Source organism: Ornithorhynchus anatinus, chromosome 7 (assembly GCF_004115215.2).
Source record: "Ornithorhynchus anatinus isolate Pmale09 chromosome 7, mOrnAna1.pri.v4, whole genome shotgun sequence".
Taxonomy (NCBI): Eukaryota; Metazoa; Chordata; class Mammalia; order Monotremata; family Ornithorhynchidae; genus Ornithorhynchus; species Ornithorhynchus anatinus.
The window spans coordinates 50240731-50262835 of NC_041734.1; the positions used below are offsets into that span (position 1 = coordinate 50240731).

The 22105-nt window shown below is 44.2% G+C and overlaps 1 protein-coding gene across 7 annotated transcripts in view; it reads right to left on the reverse strand.

The window, feature by feature from the left end:
- The window catches only part of ACAP2 (ArfGAP with coiled-coil, ankyrin repeat and PH domains 2), a 135704-nt gene that overhangs the window by 89885 nt on the left and 23714 nt on the right, over positions 1-22105 (reverse strand). The window lies entirely within an intron of this gene.

The following is a 22105-nucleotide window of genomic DNA, read 5'->3' on the forward strand; positions in this document are numbered from 1 at the left end:
TCCTTTTTTTTGTTTAAATGGAATTTAAGAACTTACTATGTGCCAGGCACTGTACTAAGTGATGGGGTAGAGACGAATTAATTGGGTTGGACACAGTACAAGTTCCACTTGGGGCTCACAGTCTTCATCCCTATTTTACAGATGGGGTATCTGGCACGGAGAAGTTAAGTGAGCTGCCCATAATGACACAGCAGACAAGTGGCAGACTGCAATTAGAACCCAGGTCGTCTGGCTCCCAGGCCCGTGCTTCATCCACTAGGCCAAGCTGCTTCCCCGTACTGAGTAGGGATGATGGGGAGGTATGGGCTAAACAAGAATTACCACATTCACAGCCGTGTACTTTGTAATCCTGGGGAAATAGTTTGCCATGGAGCTATAGCCCCCGAACTCCTCCCTCCTCCTCCCAGCCTCCCTTTTCTTCATCAGTTTCTGCAAGACATTCTCATTCTTCCCCAACAAAACTCCCAACACCACTGCTGCTTTGGTGGTTAGGACTCATTCCCTGTTAGGAACGAACAATTTCTATACCGATATTATCAGGCAGGGTGACTCTGTTCACCACCACTTGAGCAATTTTAGGACAACTGTTAGATTTTGTTTTTTGCTTAAAAAGGTACCCCCAAAAATGTTGGTTTTAGAACAATAAAGCTCAGCACAAACATTTCTGATGGTACGAATAGTTTACACTACAAATCACAGCCAAAACCAAAGGTTGAGTGCTTCTCGTGTGCAGAGCACTGTAACTAAGCACTTGGGAGAGTATAACACGATCGACTTGGTACCGTCAATCCCTGCCTATAAAGTAGTTTACATCTTGAGGGAGAGTACGAAGATTATCACCCAGCAATATATGAGTCGGAAATGCTACCTTCAAAGATTCATGGTACACATTCCTCTGCTTCATAAAGACATTCTTAAGTCACTTCTTAGTTCCCTGAATTCAAGCTTCACTTCATCTTCCCCAGGCACAAAAGATAATAATACTACATGTTGTGCCAGGAAATGTCTAAAATCTTTCCGGTGACAACCTGATCCAAGTTACACAGACTCCACACTTTCAAATGCAAATTTTGATGTAGAAAGTGATTTTTTTTTTACAGTAACATAGCTCCTCAATTGAAGGACTGGATATTCAACACTGCCTTAAATATAACCAACAGCTCGTCATTTCATTTCAGAGCCGTGTCTGTTTCTACAGTTTTTTTTCCCTGCTGCATACCTTCTGACAAAGAGCTGCATGGCCAGCGGCGAAAGCAAGAAGTCCAGCCACAGCCAACAGTCTTTTAAAGAAGTGTGTGACCCTCACGGTTTATTCTTCTCATAGTCCATGACTTCTCCTAGTCTGCCTGAAAGACTAGCCAGGGCCTGGGAGGTAAGAAAATTGTCGGTCACTCTGCCGATTACTTGCTGTGACCTTGGCTAAGTCACTTCACTTTTCTGGGCCACAGTTTCCTCAACTGTAAAATGGGGATTCAATACCTGTTCTTCCTCCTACTTAGACTCTGAGCCCTGGGCTGGACCAGGACTATGTCCAGCCTAATTACCTTGTACTTATCCCAGTGCTTAGAACAGTGCTTGACACACGATGTGCACTTAAATACCACATAGTTACACACACACACACACAAAAAAAAGACTATCTTTCCTCCTCCTATAGACCTGACACCCCAGTTACATCTGGAAAAACTGTAATTTTGCTTTGAATTTCCTTTTAGCCTAGTCTACCCATACTCAGAGATTAAACAGCTAGTGTGGAATAGTGGCTATGGGTAAGTCCCCTGAAATCAGAAATTAATAAAATTCAACTTTCTGAATAATTTGGAACGTTGTACCCTGCGCTGCCTTCTAAAATGAAAACAGAATTCAAGTAAAACAGATGATACGGTCTTCTCTACCTCTGAGCAGTTCATTTATTATAAATGCTCATGTATAACTCATTTTTGTTAACTAGAAAGAGCAATTAAAGTACATCATACAGAAATGGGATTCAAATCCAGCAACAGAAGGAAAAGGTCGATGTTGAGAAATGTATTTAAAATTACAAATATCACAGTTGGTTCTGAGAATACTTAACCTAAACTAAATATTGCCCTAAAGGTATATGTATCACTTGCACACAATTTACTGGAAAGTTGGATCTCAGAAAATAAAACAGCAGCAAGCAGGTACGTGTCACATGAGCGCTGTATTTTCTGGGTTGCGAAAACAGAAAACCAGTGTGAAAGAGGAAGGGGACTGCTTCAACTTCAATAAAAACTTGCCAACCCCTTCCTTGATGGGGTCAATTATCATGAGAACAAATCATAAACTGCTGCAAAAGGCAATAAAGGAACAATTTTATAAGCCAATTAATAAATCACCTAAGAAGAATTTAAAGGTAAAAATCTGGGGCTCTGGTTCACTATAACCTCAAGGTGAACAATGAATGTATCACTCAACAAATGCACATGAATACAAAATAACATTTCCTGACAAGATCTGAGTTTCACAGTTCCCCCTCCTCCCCTAAGCACTAGGATCTCCATCTGTAACAAACCCTTTCTTCTATTCTGCCCACCTGTTTCATTTAGGCCACTTGTTAACATTTAGCTTTAAACTCAAACGTATCATATCAAATCTTCTAGGACTCGAAAAAGTAAAGGACACTAAACCAAGAAGTAAATTTTTTAAATGATATTACTTGATCCCCAAAGCAATGTTGGGACAACCTTCTCCATCTCCCACCTCAAAAAGGACTTCTTTAGTACCAAAAAAAAAAAAAGGGGGGGGGGGGGGCAAAGAACCCAAAAACCTCCTAAATTCTCAGAAAACCAGAGATAAAGAATTGGGAGGGCTTCCTGGCTCTGAATAGTAAATGGACTGCACTTTACTTGCTACAGGGCAAAACCTGAAAAAGGGTTAACTAAATACAAGTCTTCAAGCAAGGGATATTTTCTACTTCACAGAATTTAGGTGATTCCTAAATACACAGTTTATACTATGTAGAGGGTTATCAAAAAGGCAGATAGTGTTGAAACTATCTTTAAAATCAAGTTGAATAGTGCTTTTGCTAAACCTTCCTCTGAATTAAACACGTGTCCTTGACAATCAATTTTGAGGCAGGACATACCTAGCGCTGTTTGTTACGTTCCACCAATCAAGGCTGGGACTGGGGAAGGGTAGCTGCAAGCTTTCCAGAAATTCTTGCCATTATCCAAGCAACGTTCTTGAACTTTTTCAATGCTTTTTTTCAACTTATATTGCCTGGACTATCATTCTGAATGTTACTGTTGAGGAGCAGCATGGCCTCGTGGATAAAACATGGGACTGGGAGCCAGAAGGACCTGACTTCTAATCTCAGCTCTGCCATTTGTCTGCTGTGTGACCTTGGGTAATTCACTTCACTTCTCTGCACCTCAATTACCTCATCTGTAAACTGGGGATTAAGACTATGAGCCCCATGCGAGACAGGGACTGTGTCCCACCTAATTAACTTGTATCCACCCTAGCATTTAGGACAGTGACACTAGCGTGGCTCAGTGGAAAGAGCCCGGGCTTGGGAATCAGAGGTCATGGGTTCAAATCCCTGCTCTGCCACTTGGCAGCTGGGTGATTGTGGGCAGGTCACTTCACTTCTCTGTGCCTCAGTTACCTCATCTGGAATATGGGGATTAACTGTGAGCCTCACATGGGACAATCTGATTACCCTATATCTACCCCAGCGCTTAGAACAGTCCTCTGCACATAGTAAGCACTTAACAAATACCAAGATTATTATTATTATTAAATGCTTAACAAATACCATGAACAACAAACAACAAATGCAGTCAGTAGTCCCATGCCAGTCCCATAGGAGCCTTTGAATATTCTAAAGATTGTGATGGCGATGAAGGTATTTGTTAACCCTGTTCTAAGCACTGTGGTAGATACAAGCTAATAAAGCTAATAAACCTGAGCCCACATAGGGCTCACGGTCTTAATCCCGATTTTCAGATGAAGTAGCGGAGACGTAGAGAAGTTAAGTGATTTACCCAAGGTCTCACATCAGACAAAAGGCGGAATTTGTGTGTCAACTCACAATCCAGCTTCTAGGACTTAGATAGTGAGGGCCCTGGGAGCAGTGACTGTGGATTAGAAATTAATGTCCCAGCACTTCACCGTTCTTCTATCTCATCCCAGCTCAGCTGTGCACGTTCAGGCAAGAAAGAAGGCCGTGGCCACCGTCAGCCAAAGCGGAGAGTCATGGAGAGATGGAGCTGACGGCCAAGTAAGCACCGCCACGGAAAATCTCCGTTCAAAGTCTCTGAACGCTCACTGGACTACAAGTCCCTGGAGTCAAACTGGAAAAACCAGAGCCTTACAGGGTAGGAAAGGGAACAACCCCACCGGGATTCAGGAGCAGAAAACTTTGTGGTTCCAAGCAAGTCATATTCCACATGCCCAGTATTAGGAATGAATGACTGAGAGCAGATGTCACGAAACGTTCCCATGTGCGCGATTAGAATTGTAAGAACACTACAGGGCATAAAACCAAGTTGCTTACATACCCCCCCGTCCTTAAAATACCTCTACTAACCCAGTTTTCCTCTATCCGTCACTTGCTGGCTTTAAGCACCCGAGAAATAAAGGCGGCACTGCTATTTGCCTGACAAACCTAAGCCAAGCCCTGACTCTCCTTAGCTCTCCTCCTTAGCCGTGACTCTGCCTGCCCCCAAATTCCTGAGACTGACAATCAATCATTTGTGTTTACTGAGTGCTCACTGTGTGCACAGCACTGTATTAAGTGCTTGGGAGAGAACAGTATACCACGTTCCCTGCCCAAGAAGACCTTACAGTCTATAGAGAGCCACGGGCATTAATATAAATAAATAAAATTAAGGATATCTATAAAAGTGCTGTGGGGCTGCGGGAGAAAGGGTTAGGGCAGTGAATAAAAGCTGCAAATCTAAGTGCTCAGGTGACTCAGAAAGGATTGGGAGAAGAGGAAATGAGGGCAGAAACAGGGAAGGCTTCTTGGAGGAGATGTGCTTTTAATAAGACTTTGAAGGTGGGGAGAGTGCCTGTCTGAAAAGGGCGGGAGTTCCAGGTCAGAGGCGAGATAGAAGAGACCGAGGTATAGCGAATAGGTTGGTGTTGGAGGTGTGAAGTGTGTGGACTGGGTGGTAGTGAGAAATCGGTGAATCGGGTAGGAGGGGGCAAGGTGACTGAGACCTTTAAAGCCAAAACAAAGGAGTTTCTGTTTGATGTAAAGCTGGATGGGCAACCACACTGGAGGTTCTTGAGGAGACGGGAAACATGGTCTGAAGGATTTCACAGAAAAATGATCCAGGCAGCAGAGAGACGCATGGACTGAAGTGAGGAGAGACAAGAGGCAGGAAGGTCAGCGAGGAGGCTGAAGCCGTAACCAAGGCGAGAAGGGATAAATGCTTGGATTAACATGGTAGAGGTCTGAATGGAGGCAAAAGGGTGGATGTTAGCAAGTTGCGAAAGCTAAACCAACAGGATATGGTGACAGACTATGTGGGTTGAGTGAGAAAGAAGAGTACAGTGTAAAAATTGAGCAGAAATCTTACCAATCAAGGTGTAGAAAATTCATGAACATTTAGACCTGCTGTTTGTTAACAGACAAGCTCATACGATTCATTTGAGAAAAATGAAGGTTTCAGGCTCTAGATTATAAACTCCCTGTTGTCAGGGAACATGTCTACCAGCTCTGCAATACTGTACTCCCTCTTTTCCTAAAGCCCCCCTTTTCCTCAGCTCCTCCTCCCCTCCATATTGCCCTAACTCGCTCCCTTGGCTATACCCCTTGTCCCCACCCCGCAGCATTTGTGTGCCATAATTATTATTATATACACCAGTCTACTACTCTTCCCAACTTCGAAGCCCATAGTTAGGTAGAGACTGTATCTGTTGCTGAATTGTACTTTCCAAGCACTTAGTACAGTCTCTGCACATAGTAAGGGCTCAATAAATACAACTGAATGAATAAGTACCTATCTATAGTTCTACTTATATTGATGCCTGTTTACTTGTTTTGATGTGTATATATCTATAATTCTATTTATTTGATGCCTGTTTACTTGTTCTGATATCTGTCTTCCCTCTTTTAGACTTTAAGCCCGGTGTGGGCTGGAATTGTCTCTGTTTATTGCTGAATTGTACTTTCCAAGCGCTTAGTACAGTGCTCTGCACACAGTAAGCACTCAATAAATACGAATGAATGAATGAATAATGCCAAGTTTAAGGGTCTGTGAGACAGGGTAGATGGTAGCACTGTCTACAGTGATGAACATGTCACGGGGAGGACAGCCTTTGCCCTAAGTGCTGAAGAAGAATCCTCTAAATCCTCACTGAAACCTTTTCCGTTAAGATTCAGATCCCTCCCCTTTAAGGGGGACCAGGATGACTGGGGTCCACTCTCACGCCCAAGTTCCGTCCTTGGGAGCTGGGAGGCATTTGGAGAGAGACCCCAGGTGATGATTCGTCACTGATGGGACCCTTAGTGGCAAGGCCCAATTTACTGACAGATAATAGAATATCTTTCCAACGTGCCTCGGATCGATACGTGGATTCCAGTTCTCCATAAACAGTGGGCTTAACGAACGGGTGACCTTATTGATTTTCCTATTCTTGGCACCCTCCCCACATTCTTTTCCTACATTCATTCTGAGAGAACGTCCTAAAAACCTTTGAGTTCAATTCATTCAATAGTATTTGAGCGCTTACTAGGTGCAGAGGACTGTACTGAGCGCTTGGAATGTACAATTCGGCAACAGATAGAGACAGTCCCTGCCCAATGACGGGCTTACGGTCTATCATTATTTATGCTAGGTAGAAAGTCTGCCCCAGCTGCCCTTTTACATACTGTCCCATTTTTAATATCCGGAAATGATGTTCCTGTGAGGATATGCATGTGGAAATCTTTCTGTCTGAACGGTGCTACTTTCGGGCTGCTCATTATTACAGCTCCATTCTGAGATCGGAGCTGGAGGGAGAAGGAAGACAGACTAAAACGTGGGACCACCTGGCACTGTGCTGCCACTTCTGCTCCTTCAAAGCTGGAAGTACCAGCTTAGCCCCTGGAACCTAGGACCAAAGCCTCCGGCTCGACCTGGGGGGGGGGAAGTTCAAGGAGAGGAACTATTATATAATGAGGTCCTTCCACTCCAAGCTGCCGTGGCACACAGCTACAAAGTCTGGCAAGTTGTCTGGGACTGGACTTTGTGTGATCTGGGTAGCTGCGCCTGGTGGTCCCAGCTGCTCCTCTTTACCACTGGACTTCTTGGACTCTGAACCTTTTGTCTTTTGTGTTGTTCTCCTATTATTTTACTTCATCTTCCCCATTTTGTCTCTCATCAAACCCTTGCTCATTTTATTCTCAGACTGTTGAATGCTCACCTGTATGCTTTTTCCTCAGCATTTAGTCCAGTGCCCTGTAATGGCCTGTAAAGGAAGCAGCATGGCTACCGGCAAGATCTTGAGAGTCAGAGGATGTGGGTTCTAGCCCCAGCTCCCACTACCTGTCTGCTGTGTGACCTTGAGCCAGTCACTTAACTTCTCTGTTCCTCGTTACCTCATCTGTAAAATGAGGAATAAGACCGTCGGCCCTACGTGGGACAAACTGATCACCTTGTATCTGCCCCAGCACGTAGAACAGTGTTTGGCACATCGTAAATGCTTAACAAATACCACAATTATTATTATTAATACACAGTAAGAATTTAGATTATGAGCTCCCTGAGGGACAGGGACTGTGTTTCTTTTTTTTCTGGTACCTGTTAAGCGCTATGTGTCAAATGCTAAGTGCTGGGGTAAGTACAAGTCCATTAGGAGGGATACAGTCCCTAGGCACTGAATCCCCTTTCTACAGCTGAGGAAACTGAGGCGTAGAGAAGTTAAGTGACTTGTTCGCAATCACCAAGTTAGCAACTGGCACCTGTGTATTCTTTCCCAGCACTCTGTACAGTGCTCTGCACACAGTAAGGGCTTAACCAACATCACTACTACAAATACCAACTGCATTTTACTGATCACTTCCTGTGGGCACTGCATCACACTCACAGCTTGGGGCTCCTTTAATGAGAAGTAACAGGCAATTCCTGCCCTCAAGCACTATGGCCCACTGGAAAGCACTGGGAAAGGCTATTGGAAAGCAGTGTGGCCTATCTGGAAAGGACTGGGAGTCAGGAAGCCTGGGTTCCATTCCCACCACTTGCCTGCTGTGTGACCTGGGCAAGCCATTTAACTTTTCTAGGCCTCGACTTCCTCATCTATAAAATGGGGATTAGTACCTGTTTTCTCTCCCCCCTTAGGTTGTGAGCCCCACGTGGGACAAGGACTTTGTCTAATTGTATCCAGCCTAGTGCTTAATACCGTGCTTGATACATGATCATTACGACTGAAGTTACCTCAAGGAGCTGGCTAAGTGCTCTCACCCAACTCCCACGCTCGGGCCGGCCCTTGAAACCAGTCCCCACAGGAACTGCACATTTTCTCTCTTGTCCACCGGTCGCTAACGTGCCCACTTAGGGCACGGCGAAAAACCTCCCGGCGGGGTCACGCATTGCTCTCAAGGGGTTCTGCTCCTGCCCAGAAGCGAGAGCCACATCTGCTGGTACACGGCTCTGCACTTCAGGAGTTTAGCTGAGGCTAATCCCCGAGATCGATCAATCCATCAATCGTAACTTCTAATCCCAGTCCCGTCACTTGTCTGCTGTGTGACCCTGGGCAAGTCACTTTACTTCTCTGTGCTTCAGTTCCCTTATCTGTAAAACGGGGAATGAGACTGTGAGCCCCATGTGGGGCAACCTGATTATCTGGTGTCTCCCTCAGTGCTTGGCACATAGTAAGTGCTTAAATACCATGATTATTATCATTATTATATCTGTTGGATGCTTACTGTGTGCAGAGGACTGTACTAAGCCCTTGGGAGAGTTGACAGACATGTTCCCTTGCCCACACGGAAGTGACAGTCTAGAGGAATTTTGATGCAACCGTTTCTCTGGTGTCTGGTTTTTTTCTATTCCTTGTCCCTCCCTACACTACCTTCCCTCATTCCTAGTCCCTCCCCTTATTGGTTCACTTGACCTTCTCCCACGCCTCTCAGAACAGAGCCTTTAGTAAAACTTCATGTTCCTTCAAATCTCCATCGTCTAATTGTCTACCTATGTACGTAAGTACACTTATTCCCTTTGTCTTCCAACCTCTTCAATCCTTTGTTTCCCAGTCCTACATATTCCAGACAACAAAAACAGCACTATAAATACTTCTGGTCTTTACGGTTTACCTTAAGTATAAATAGCCAAACTTTTTCTAGCACTAAGGAAATCAATGAATAAATAGAAAGCACGACAGTAACCGATGAAATCCAAAAGGAAAGAATCCTTCCCTCCTCACATCTGCCAAACCAGCACACTCCCCTCCTACAAGCCCTTTTGAAAACTCAGCTCCTCCAGGAGGCCTTCCCAGACTAAGCCTCTCTTTTCCTCTGCTCCTCCTCCCGTCCCCATCGCCGACTCCCTCCCTCTGCTCTACCCTCTTCCCCGCCCCACAGCACTTGTGTATAGATGTACATATTTATTATTCTATTTATTAATGATGTGTTCATATCTATAACTCTATTTATATTGATGCTATTGATGTCTGTTTACTTGTTTTGTTGTCTGGCTCCTCCCCCCTTCTAGACTGTGAGCCCGTTGGCAGGTAGGGATTGTCTCTCTCTCTGTTCCCGAATTGTACTTTCCAAGCGCTTAGTACAGTGCTCTGCACACAGTAAGCACTCAATAAATACGACTGAATGAATGAAAGGGTGGCCTAAAATGTGCAGAGACTGAGTTGAGCAACTAGGAATTCTTTTCCTCAGCCTATTTCTTAATCATTTCTGAAGCCAACTGCCTCAAAACCGTTACAAGCTTTCCAACTAAAAAAAAAATAAAAAACCAAAATGAAACCCCTTGATGGACAAAAGATTAGATAATCAGGAAACTAAGACTTCAGAAGTTCACACTCCGGAGGTGAATAAAATGCATCCTTAAAACATGACTTTTTAAATACTGGTAGAGGCATTCAAAAGTTGGAGCAACATTACAGTGCATTAATGTACCTTGACGATAAAAACGAAACGAGAAATAGCCTCTGCTCCAGAAAATTAAAACGTAAAGTGAAACCACAGAACACTATTAAACTGGGCTGTGCAAATGCTGCAAAGAGTCGGGGATGGGCTCTGTCCCTCAGGGATTTCTCTCTGGCTTCCTTACTTTTCTCGCTTTATTATTCAACCTTCAGCTCATCCACTCAACTCCAACTACTACCTTTATGTGAATTCCTAAATCTGTTTCCGACCGATTTCTTTTACTTCATCATAATAATGGCATTTGTTATAGGCTTAGTGGAAAGAGCCCGGGCTTGGGAGTCAGAGGTCGTGGGTTCTAATCCCGGATCCGCCACTTATCGGCTGTGTGACTTTGGGCCACTCACTTAACTTCTCTGTGCCTCAGTGACCTCATCTGTAAAATGGGGGTTAAGACTGAGTCCCACGTGGGACAGCCTGATTACCTTGTATCTACCCCAGTGCTTAGAAGATTGCTTGGCACATAGTAAGCGCTTAACAAATACCATCATCATCATTATTATTACTACTATGCGTCAAGCACAGTACTAAGTGCTGGGGTACGTACAAGGCAATCAAGTCCCACATGGACCTCACAATCTAAGAAGGGGAGAGAATAGGAGTTATTGAATCCCCTTCTGCAGAAGAGTGACCTGAAGCACAGAGAAGTGACTCGACTTGCCCAAGTTTACGCACAGCGGACGAGTGGCGGAGCCGGGATCAGGACCCAGGTCTCCTGACTCCCAGACCTGTGCTCTTTCCATTAGGCCATGCAGCTTTACCTTATCTCCACGGTACTTAAACACGCCCCAAGTTGAATGTTCTATCTTTGCCGCCTCCAAACTGTCAGTAGGCATCGAGAAGATCGCTCACAAAACCCTCAAGGCACCTTTAATCCTGTTCACATTCATTCCCTTTTACCAATTCATTAACGAGCTCGTCTCTCCCCGCTCTCCTCTCCTTCCCTCCCTTTCTCAAAGGCCAGTCGAAGCTTCCGTCTCATTCATTCATATTTACTGAGCGCTTACTGTGCGCAGAGCACTGTCCTAAGCGCTTGGAAAGTACAGTTCGGCAACAGAGAGAGACAACCCCTGCCCAACAACGGGCTCACGGTCTAGAAGGGGGGAGCCAGACAACAAAACAAAACAAATAGGCATCAATAGCATCAAAATAAATAGAATTGTAGATATGTATACATCATTAATAAAATTAAGAGAAGAATACATACATCTATACAGAAAAGCTGTGGGGCGGGGAGGGGGATAGAGAGGGGGGAGGGGGTCGGGACGATAGGGAGGGGAGGAGGAGCAGAGGAAAAGTAGGGTTCAGTCTGGGAAGGCCTCCTGGAGGAGGTGAGCTTTCAGTAGGGACCTTTTCACAGTTAACTAGAAGGACTCCCTATTGGTCCTAGGATCCTGCTGAAACGACTGACCACCAGCTCTGAGACCCGCCACCACCTGTCACCTCCTTACCTGCTCTGCTTTCTCCTGCTATGGCTCAACTCAAGGCCTCTGCTTCGTGCATGGCAACACAACCTGCCAGTCGGTCTGAAAACGGTACTGACTGAGCACATACCGGGTGCAGAGCACTGTACTAAGCCCTGGGGAGAGTACGACAGAACAATATCACAGACACATTACCTGCCCACCACCAGCTTACAGTCTAGAGGGGGAAGCTTACAGTCTAAAAAGAGCAATAATTAATTATAATTGTATTTGTTCAGCGCTTACTGTGTGCCGGGCACTGTACTAGGCACTAGGGTGGATAAAAACCTCCAGTGGTTGCCTATCAACCTCTGCACGAAACAAAAACTTCTCACTCTGGGCTTCAAGGCTGTCCATCCCCTTGCCCCCTCCCACCTCTCCTCCCTTCTCTTTCCCCTGCTCACCCCAAACGCTCGGCTCCTCTGCCGCCCACCTCCTCACCGTCCCGTTCTCGCCTATCCCGCCATCGACCCCTGGGCCATGTCCTCCCGCTGTTCTGGAATGCCCTCCCCCCTCACCTCCGCCAAACTCTCTTCCCCTCTTCAAAGCCCTACTGAGAGCTCACCTCCTCCAAGAGGCCTTCCCAGACTGAGACTGAGCTTCCCCTTTTCCCTCTGTTCCCTCTGCTGCTTCTCTGCCCCTCTCCCTTCCCCTCCCCTCAGCACTGTGCTTATTTGCTCATTTGTATATATTTTTATTACCCTATTTATTTTGTAATGAAATGTACATCCCCTTGATTCTATTTATTGCTACTGTTCTTGTCTGTCTCCCCCAATTAGACTATAAGCCTGTCAATGGGCAGGGACTGTCTCCATCTGTTGCTGAATTGTACATTCCAAGGGCTTAGTACAGTGCTCTGCACATTGTAAGCCCTCAATAAATATTATTGAATGAATGAATAAGAAGCAAATTGGGTTGGACACAGTCCCCGTCCCATGTGGGGCTCACAGTGTCAATCCCCATTTTGCAGATGAGGTCACTGAGGTCCAGAGACGAGAAGTGACTTGCCCAAGGGTCACACAGCAGACAGTGGGAGGAGCTGGGATTAGAACCCATGACCTCTTGACTCCCAGGCCAGTACGCTACCCACTAACCTCCTCACGGCTGCGTTTTAGACAGAACCCCTTCCTCCAGGCTGGAGCACTTTCCCTCCCTCCTGCCAATCCCTACCCTGACATTTCTTCAAATATCTTAAGACCCTCCTTTAGCACCATCTCCTCATAATCCTGAGCATTACGATATTTATGTCGGTCTCCCCTTCTTAACTGTAAGTTCTTTTTGGGCAGGTAACATATCTACCAACTCTGTTATACTGCACTCTCCCAAGCACTTAGTACAGTGTTCTGCTCACAGTAAATGCTCGATAAACATAACTGACCAAAGAAGTCCCACCCAGCCCCTGTTCTTTTCCAATCCATAAAGTTCTTTCTATCTTGTGAGCAGGAGGACGGAGGAACAAAGCATTTCTGATAAACTCAGAAGGTAATGCATAAGTAAATGAGGATGTTCATTCATTCAATCATATTTATTGAGCGCTTACTGTGTGCTCAGCACTGTACTAAGCACTTAAGAGAGGACAATAATACACAGACACATTCCCTGCCCACGAGCTTACGGTCTAGAGGTGGGGGAAACAGATATTAATATAAATAATGAATTACAGATATGTACCTCAGTGCAGTGGGGCTGGGAGGGGGGGATAAATAGAGGAAGCAAGCCAGGGTGACCCAGAAGGGAGGGGAGAAGAGGAAAGGGGGGCTTAGTCAATAAAGGCCTCTTGGAGGAGTTGTGCCTTTAATGTGGAACATTCCCTGTCCCAAATGGGGTTCACAGCTTAAGAAGAAGGGAAAACAGGTATCCCCAGTTTCCAGATGAGGAAATTAAGGCCCACAGAAGTTAAATGACTTGATCAGCGACACAAAGCAGGCAATTGGCAGAGCTCTTTGCCACAGGCCCCGATATTTCTCATTAGGAGGTCGACTGGGGCATCATTTTAACACAACCAAAACATTGCTATTTGATCCTGTACACCAGTAGTGTTAGTTATATTGTGCTTATCAAGGTCCTTTAACAACACGTTAATGCAGTTTCCCTAATTTCTTTTCAGAAACAGTATCGCTCTTCATTTACCACTCTAACTTAACATTATCTTCGTGGAAGTAAAAGTGCTAACCAGAGTATAGCAGCACAGGAAATCAGTCTTGAACCAAGATTAAGAAGTTCTATAAAAAGCCCAAAATGCCACAAAGCAGCAAAATCCTGCAGTGAATATCCAGATTATTTAGGTGCCACCTTGCCATAAAACAGTCAAAGCATTAGCTAATATTTATAGTTTACATTCAGTTCTCTGAATAATGCAGGGATAACATTCTTGCAGAACTCTGCTTTAGGAAAAATTTGTGTTGTAGTACTCCTCTTATCCGGCAATACGTGCATGCAGACATGCACAGCCATTTTTTTTGACACCACAATCTACCCGGAGAGGTCTGCATTGCCCAAAAAACATCCCCTAATTCTTATGCTGAGTTCTAGCTAAAACACAGAGTGGAAATCATGCATTATGACCTGCTGAGTATATTACGCTAGGGTCGGTATACCCACAACCAGAAGCAAACGTTTAGCAAATGTCTGACTTATTAGAAGAGGAAGCCATTAATGTGGGAGCAAACTCCTTTAGCAAGGGACAGGAAAACTGGCCAGGCGCTTAGCTCCCCAAACATTTCCCACTGAACTCACAGTTGGCTTGACCAGAACCAGCCAGGAAAGATCTTAGAAGGTGCATTTGTGTTTGCACATGTGTGTGTGTGCTGGGGGTTGGGGGAGAGGAGGCCAGAAACCTCCTCTTCCCATTTTCCATTCCTCTTCTCTTCAGCCCCTTGCATAACCATCACCCACGCTACCGAGTGGTTCTGGTATTCCTAGAGCTGGGTCACCTCAACCCTTAATCATAAATCGAGCTATCCTGAAACACATTTGTGACCCACAAGTAGGAAGTCTGCAATTTTGCTTACGCCTAACCCAATCCAAAGACTGAACTAGCCGGGAAGGTATCTGTTGCAAATGTAAATAGCGCTTGACAACCGTACATCTTTTAACTTGGACGGCCATTCTTCGATTTAAAAAGAAGACTCAGTCGACCTCATTCTCCAGATGGCCCAAAACAGACCGATCCAGAGAAATGATCATCTGGATCATCCGGACCCAAACTCTGCATGGGCAACTGGGAACTCCACCTTCTATCCAAGGATCCCCTACCCCTCCCCTCATCCTGAGCCACCTACACAGGCACCAAAGATAACAGCAAGGTAACAGAGACCACAAACAGCTCCCACAGCCCCTCAAGCACGGCAACCAGAAATGGTCCGCGGCAGAATCATCCAGTAAGAACGGATGCCCATGTTGCCAAGAGTCCCTCTGTTGAAATCCAACTGAACTACATCTGGGTAAAATGAAATGCTCTGCTACATTTAAGAGGAATGTTTTACACAGGAAACTGCTTTAGATGAGTGAAAAAACCCCAACAAGAAATCCCTTTCACTTACCTGGAAAAGGGCCGGAATTCCCAATTCAGTCAGCATACCTTTACCAACTGTAAGACTAAATTGTAGTGTTGAAATGTCCATGCACACTGGCTAAGGTTACAGCTACAACACATCGCTTTGGGCATAGTTATATTATATCCTCCCATGCGCTTAATATGGTGCTCTGCAAAAAGTAAGCGCTCAATAAATACGACAACGAATACTCTCAATTACACTCAATACATCAAATTTTGCCATGATAATCACTCACACGGATAGAACTCAGAAGGCCAACTGAGCTGGGACAAAATTGATCAATCAGGGGCATTTACGGAGCACTTACTAAGTGAAGAGTACTGTACAGAGCAGTTGGCGGTACACTAGTGGACACATACCCTGGCCCATAACGAGCTCACGGGCTAGAGATCATGACAGTCTAAACTAAGAGCATTTATTTAATTGTAAAATTACAAGTTCAATCTGAGTGGCTTTTAAAAGTACAGTATAAGAGTATCAGTACAAGTGAAGGTAGTCAGCAAAGTGACTGCAGGATGCTAGTCTGAATTGATTATTTTTAAACCTATGAGCTGTAAATAGCATTCCAACAAGACACTTTACAGGTTCAGAAGAAATTTTCCATGACCCACTTCAATTAGCTCTTCCAACTAAAGTGTTTAAGAGGCATCTCGGACTTTTTTTAAAAAACTCCTGGAATAATGACACTTTAAAAAAAATTCCACTGTTCATTCAGTAGCACTAGTTTAAACAACAGTTCAACAATCTTAAAATGTGAATGACAGTATGAACTCTAATACCACATGCTTGAGCTGACCTGAGTGTAGTGAAACATCCCTCTAAGGCAGTAAGTTAGTCCGCGACTTGGGAAATATCTGTCAGTCGATCATATTTATTGGGCACTGAGTGCAGAGCACTGCTCTAAACACTTGGGAGAGTACGATAAGACAATATAACAGACACATTCCCTGCCCACAGTGAACTTATTCATTCTTTCAATCGTATTTATTGAGTGCTTACTGTGTGCAGAGCACTGTACTAAGTACTTGGAAAGTACAATTCAGCAATGAAGAGAAACAATCCCTGCCTACACTGGGCTTACAGTCTAGAAGGAGAGACAGCAATAATATAAATAAATAAAATTACAGGTAGGTAACTCAGTGCTGTGGGGCTGGGTGGCAGGGCATGAATAAAGGAAGCTAGTCAGGGTGACGCAGAGGGGTAGGAGAAGAGGGAAAAGAGGGTTTAATCAGGGAGGGCCTCTTGGAGGAGATGTGTAGAGATAGTCTACATTAAGGTATACGAAGAAATTATTTTATGTAAGCAAGGTCTAGTGGAAGGAGCATGGGTGTGGGAGTAAGAGGATCTGATCCAGGTTCTAATCCCAGCTCAGCCGATCCGGGTTCTAATTCCAGCTCAGCCACTTGCCTGCTCGGGCAAGTCAGTTGACTTCTCTGTGCCTCAGTTTCCTGAACTGAAATGTGAGGATTCAATACCTGGTGACCCTCCTGCTTATTCTGTGATCCTCATGTGGGACAGGACCTTTGTCTAACCTGATTAAGCACATAGAAGGTGCTTAACATATCCTATTATTATCTAAGATTATAAAGTTCTATGTAGGTCATCGGGCTGCTGGTGATGAAGCTGGTGAGAGGGAGAATTCATTTTGCTGGCTTTATTTATGAGTATACATTCTGTACCCTCTTAAAGATGGTGGGGAACTTCTATCCCCTTCCCAAAGGGGATCACTCAATCCCTGTTATTTATTGAGGGTTTACTGCATGCAGAACAGCACACCGAGAGCTTGGAAAAAGTACAATCCAAAAGAATTGGGAGAGGCAATCCCGGCCCGCAAGAAGCTCACAGTCTACAGGGATGAACTGTGTTTAGGAATAGGGCCGCTCGGGTGCTTTTAAGAGCTGTTACGGCATCTTCGAGAACCAAGAAATCACTCCTGGACAGCTTACTTTCCTCGATCTTTAAAAACAGGACTGGAGGAGGAAAAATTATCCTATCTTGAAAATTCTGCACACTGACTTGATGACAGGGATTCTGGAAATTTAAGTGATGGGTAACTTTAGAAAGTGATGGGGAAACACAACCTGCCAGTTAATTTACTCTAGCCCACAGGGCTGGATACAGACCACCGGCTCAATTACTTGTGTCCCCAGCAGCTGTGAACTGGCTCCAAGCCTGCCCCTAACACCCTGAACCATTCCCCGTTCTGCTCCTCTCAGGATCCCAGGATTAAAGAATTGCTAAGACATCCACGGTGGCTAACGGAAAAAGCGCCGGCCTTTGAAACCTCCGAAGCATCCATTAGCAGCAGGCCTACTCAGGAAGGCCCGCTACCAACCAGGAAGCCTCCCGCTCTCAAGGAGAAGATGCTGACCCGTAAAAGGTGGCCCGAGGTCTTCGGGATAGCTACCCTGGGCAGCTACAAAGACAGGAGCTCTGATATCCGGGATCTGCAGGTCCAAAGATTGTCCAGAGAAAGCAGGTGATTGACTGACTGACTGACGGGGCCAGAGATGCTCGCTGACCACACAACCGGGGCGTTTTCCTCTGCTTCCTTCAGCAGTCCTTCTCCCTCTGCCATGGGTCTTCCTCAAAAAGTCCTTGGGCTTCGTGGGGGGAGGGCTGGGGAGGAGGACGGTCACGGGGCAGGGGGGAGGGAGAGAGGGCCACCGGGGGTCTTGGGGCCAAGGCCACCTGACATGCAGTTTCCAGTGCTTCTGCCCCACTTCCTGATCTAAAGTTTCTGGGTGGAAAAGGCTGAAAAATAGAAAGGAATTCCCCACTGCTCCACCTTGTCTGCAATTTCCAAGCTGATTTTATGGAGGAGTGACAACAGCTGTGTGACTCGGGAGGGAATCTTTGGGTCTCATGACCTCTCCCCATTTCTAGTCTACAGAACTTTTCAAAATGGCTTTACTATATCAAAGCACATAATTCCTATTTGAAAACCGGCTTTTACTTTCCTCCTGAAAAGTCTTCTGAAGTGCTCAGAGAAAGCTTTTATTAAACTATCAAAATACGGTGTATTCACTTTAACTGCTTACCTTCACTGAATCTTTGGCAGCTTTTGTTAACCAATGAAAATCTTTTCAACACCAACTTAAACTGTTAACAAGCCTAGAAAAACTTGTTTCTCGGAGATTATCTTTTGAAGACAGGGGTGTAGGAGGATTCCAAAGTGTAATCAAAGTGACAAGTTTACAAAGTCAACTGGCTAAAAGGCCAACTCTGCCACTGAAGAACTTGGCACAACTTTAATCAATGGTATTTGCTGAACACGTACTATGTGAAGAACACTATACTAAGTGCTTGGAAGAGTGTATTACAACAGAGTCAGTAGATGTGTTCCCTGCCCACCATGAGTTTACAGACTGCACCTTTAACTTTAATCAGGGATTGGGGATATGCACCAGGCAGTTCTTTAAACCAAGAGAAAATCTATTCAAAGTGTCCTAATTTATTACAATCACTTCACTAAATTATTTCCTTGAGCAATCTTTTGGCAAATCATTTAGCACACACATTTATAAATAGTTATAATGCTCTCTGGAAAATGGGAAGCAAAATGAAGAACAAAATGAATTCTTTTTATACAGCTACCTTCAAAAGAAATGATTTTTACATGGTTTTTAAAAACTTCATTCCTTGCCTATTGGATTTTTTTTTCTTCTGATGCCCATTGTGAAAGACACACACATACACACAATTGTTTTTACTAACGATTAACAACAAAAACAACAGCTTTTCTACCATTTTAATCTTGTCATGTTTGCATGTTGGGAATAAAGGAGACAAGGGCAATACATGAGTAATGTGAAACAGAGCCAGGTGAGTGTTGAAAACTTAAAGGAAACCCAAAGGGAGAGAAGGAACACCCCAATTCTGAGGAATGAAAAAGGTCAAGCAGGACTCAAGAAGGATGGAAACTAATTAGGGGTGAACTTGGAATAGGGAGGAGTGAAACAAACAAAAAAACATACAAAAAAAAGCAAAGGTCACCTTTCAGGAAGACAGACCCCAAAACAACCAACCAATCCACCTAAAATGTCAGCAAAAGGAACCAGGTAGCGATCAAATTGAGCAGAACACCCTCTACCTTCTTGGTTATTACCTTACAAAACTTACAGCAATTATTAATTCTCTTCCATTTTTTTTTTTTTTTTTAGAATTTAAGAATCAGCACTTAAAAAGTTAACACAATTAACCAACAAATTTTCCTGTTCCTCTGGGGGTAAGGAGAACCTGTCGTTACAAAAAGGAAATTATTCTAACAAAAAGGTGCGGGTTATTAGATACCAAAATGAGTTCAAGTCAAATCACAAAAACTTCCTCCCCAGAGATCTAGTACTACCATGCTGCCAGAATCAGACGCATGGGCAAGACAAAACCTTACCTTCTGAATTCACGAACAATACGACAGGATGTGTTCTTTTCTCAGAAGCAGAAAATCTGGTTAGTCTACTGAAGACCAGAAATCTTGCCACACCAATTATTTCCCTTCAATGACAGCTCTTCAACAGGTGAATCTAGTCGTGGCAGGCAAACATTGCAATTGCTGGTGTCCTTTCCTATTGCTTTTTTTTTGTCTTCAAGGCATGCACACTCACGTTGGGCCAAAAACAAATGTTGCCAAACATCTAGGCTTGTTTTGTCGTCACAAACTATTATGTAAATACCTCCGTTGGTGAGAGTTGGAAGAGTAGGGAGGGGAGCCAATTTTCCTGTACTGTCTTTGCCTCTCCAAAACTGTCCAGACACCATTTCCTTTGTTTCCCCAAAGGTAGAGTTGCACGATTATCACCTCCAGTAAATCCTTCCTGTTACAAAATTTCAGGAAACTATGATATTTATTAAGCACTTACTATGTATTACACTTTGGGATACTCTCCTAAGCACTTAGTACATTGCTCTGCATGTACAAAAGCGCTCACTACATGCTGTTGACTGATTTGGGGGGGAGAGGGAGGGCACGAGGTTATCAGATTGGAGACAGTCCCTGGTCTCCACAGAGCTCAGAGTCTATCTTTATCCCCTTTTTCAGATGAGGAAACTGAGGTCGAGAGAGGTTAAGTGACTTGCCTAAGGTCACCCTGCAGGTATCGAACCAGGGTCTCACCACACCTCACTGTGAGCACCTGGCCAGAACGCACCACCACAGAAAGCTTCCGTGCCTAGTTCTGTCCCACTTTGGCTTTTTCTTCTACCACAGGATTAATTGGTTCCCCATATCCTTCTAGAATTCACTCTTCTGTACCTCTAAAATAGCCCATCCTTCTACAAGTATTCAATACACTGCACTATTTTAAAATCAAGTCTGCTTCCAAAACTCCTACACTATGATTAGTAACAAGGGTTGAAATCAGAGCTTGATTTCTGATTCTGTGGGATAGGAAGTATTTTGCTCTGCACACGGCAAGTGCTCAAAAAATACCACTGAATGGTTGACTGATAGAAGAAGAGTAAAGACAATTTTCACCTTAATGGGAGGTGCTTTTCTCGATGTTTTATGCTTTCAAAGGTTATACAGGGGCAGGGATTGTGTCCAACCGGATTAACTTGGATCTACTGCAGTGCTTAGGACAGTGCTTGACACATAAGCTCTTAACAAATAACATAATAGCCTTCTCTTCAAGAATTCTCAGATTTTCCACTCCAGTGAAATTTCCAAACTAAAATCTAATGCTACCGCACATCACCTGAGTAAAGCAGAGTCATGCCAACTGCATACTCCCCTTGAGGAAAACACAATTTCCTGAAGGTGGCCAAGAGAACATGGTGACAAGTCTAGCACCTGGTAAACGTATTTTATTTCCTTATCTGTCTATATGGTTTTAAGTGCTTACTATGTCCCAGGCACTGTACTAAGCGCTGAGGTAGATACAAGCTAATCAGATTTGACAGTTCATGTCCCAAGTAGGGCTCCCAGTTTTAATCCCCATTTTACATATGAGATAACTGAGGCACAGAGAAGTGAAATGACTTCCCCAAGGCCATACAGCAGGCACATGGAGAAGCTGGAATTAGGTGGTCTTCTGCCTACGGGGCCTATTCTCTTTCCACTATTACATGTTGCTGAATTCAAATCAAGAGATGCCATTCTTCAGCTGAGCAAGGCACTCCAGTCATAGTTCAGTGTAAACTAATTCAAACTTGTAGCACATTACTGAATACAAATTTCCTCTGTGTGAATTGATCTCGTAATGTTTAAAATACATCTGAAGTTGTGTTCTTAAACCGTAATTACAATCACTAAGAAATTTCTCTTTAAACGAAGGTAACGAGGCCAGGGTTTATGTACTCATTTATTCCCTCTCACCTTGTAGACTGGGCAAGCAGCAGTGGGCTAGTGGAAAGAATGCGGTTCGAGTCAGAGGATCTGGGTTCTAATGTTGCTTCACCACTTGCCCGCTGTGACATCTTGGACAAGTCACTTCACCGTGCCTCAGATTCCTCATCTGTAAAGTGGGGATTCAATGCCCGTTCTCCCTCCTAGTTAGACTGGGAGCCCCAAGTGGGACATGGACTGTGTCCAACTGCATCTTGTATCTATCCCAGTGCTCAGAATAGTGCTTGACACATATTAAGTGCTTAACAATACCATAAGTTATTATTACTTTGAAGAGGATCCACGGTATATACTGCTTCGCTGAAAACTATTCTATACACACAAATTCATCTATTTACAAGTTTACAAGTGAATTATCAAGAATCATACAACATATTTCTGTTGATGAGGAGCCCTGCTTTTCATCCACACTTTAAAAGACCATAATTTCTGAAAACAGTGATCCACAGGCTCCCAGCTACCTTCTTATTTTTAGTGCCAAAACCTACGTGGTCCAGCTTCATAAAGGCATACTCTCCTTGTAAACCGCTAAAAGACACATCCGAAATATGGGGCAAAGAGAGCAACAAAGAAGATAAACTGCTTCCTTTCTCTCCTCTCAACACTTAGGGGGGAAAAAACCCTTTCCAAA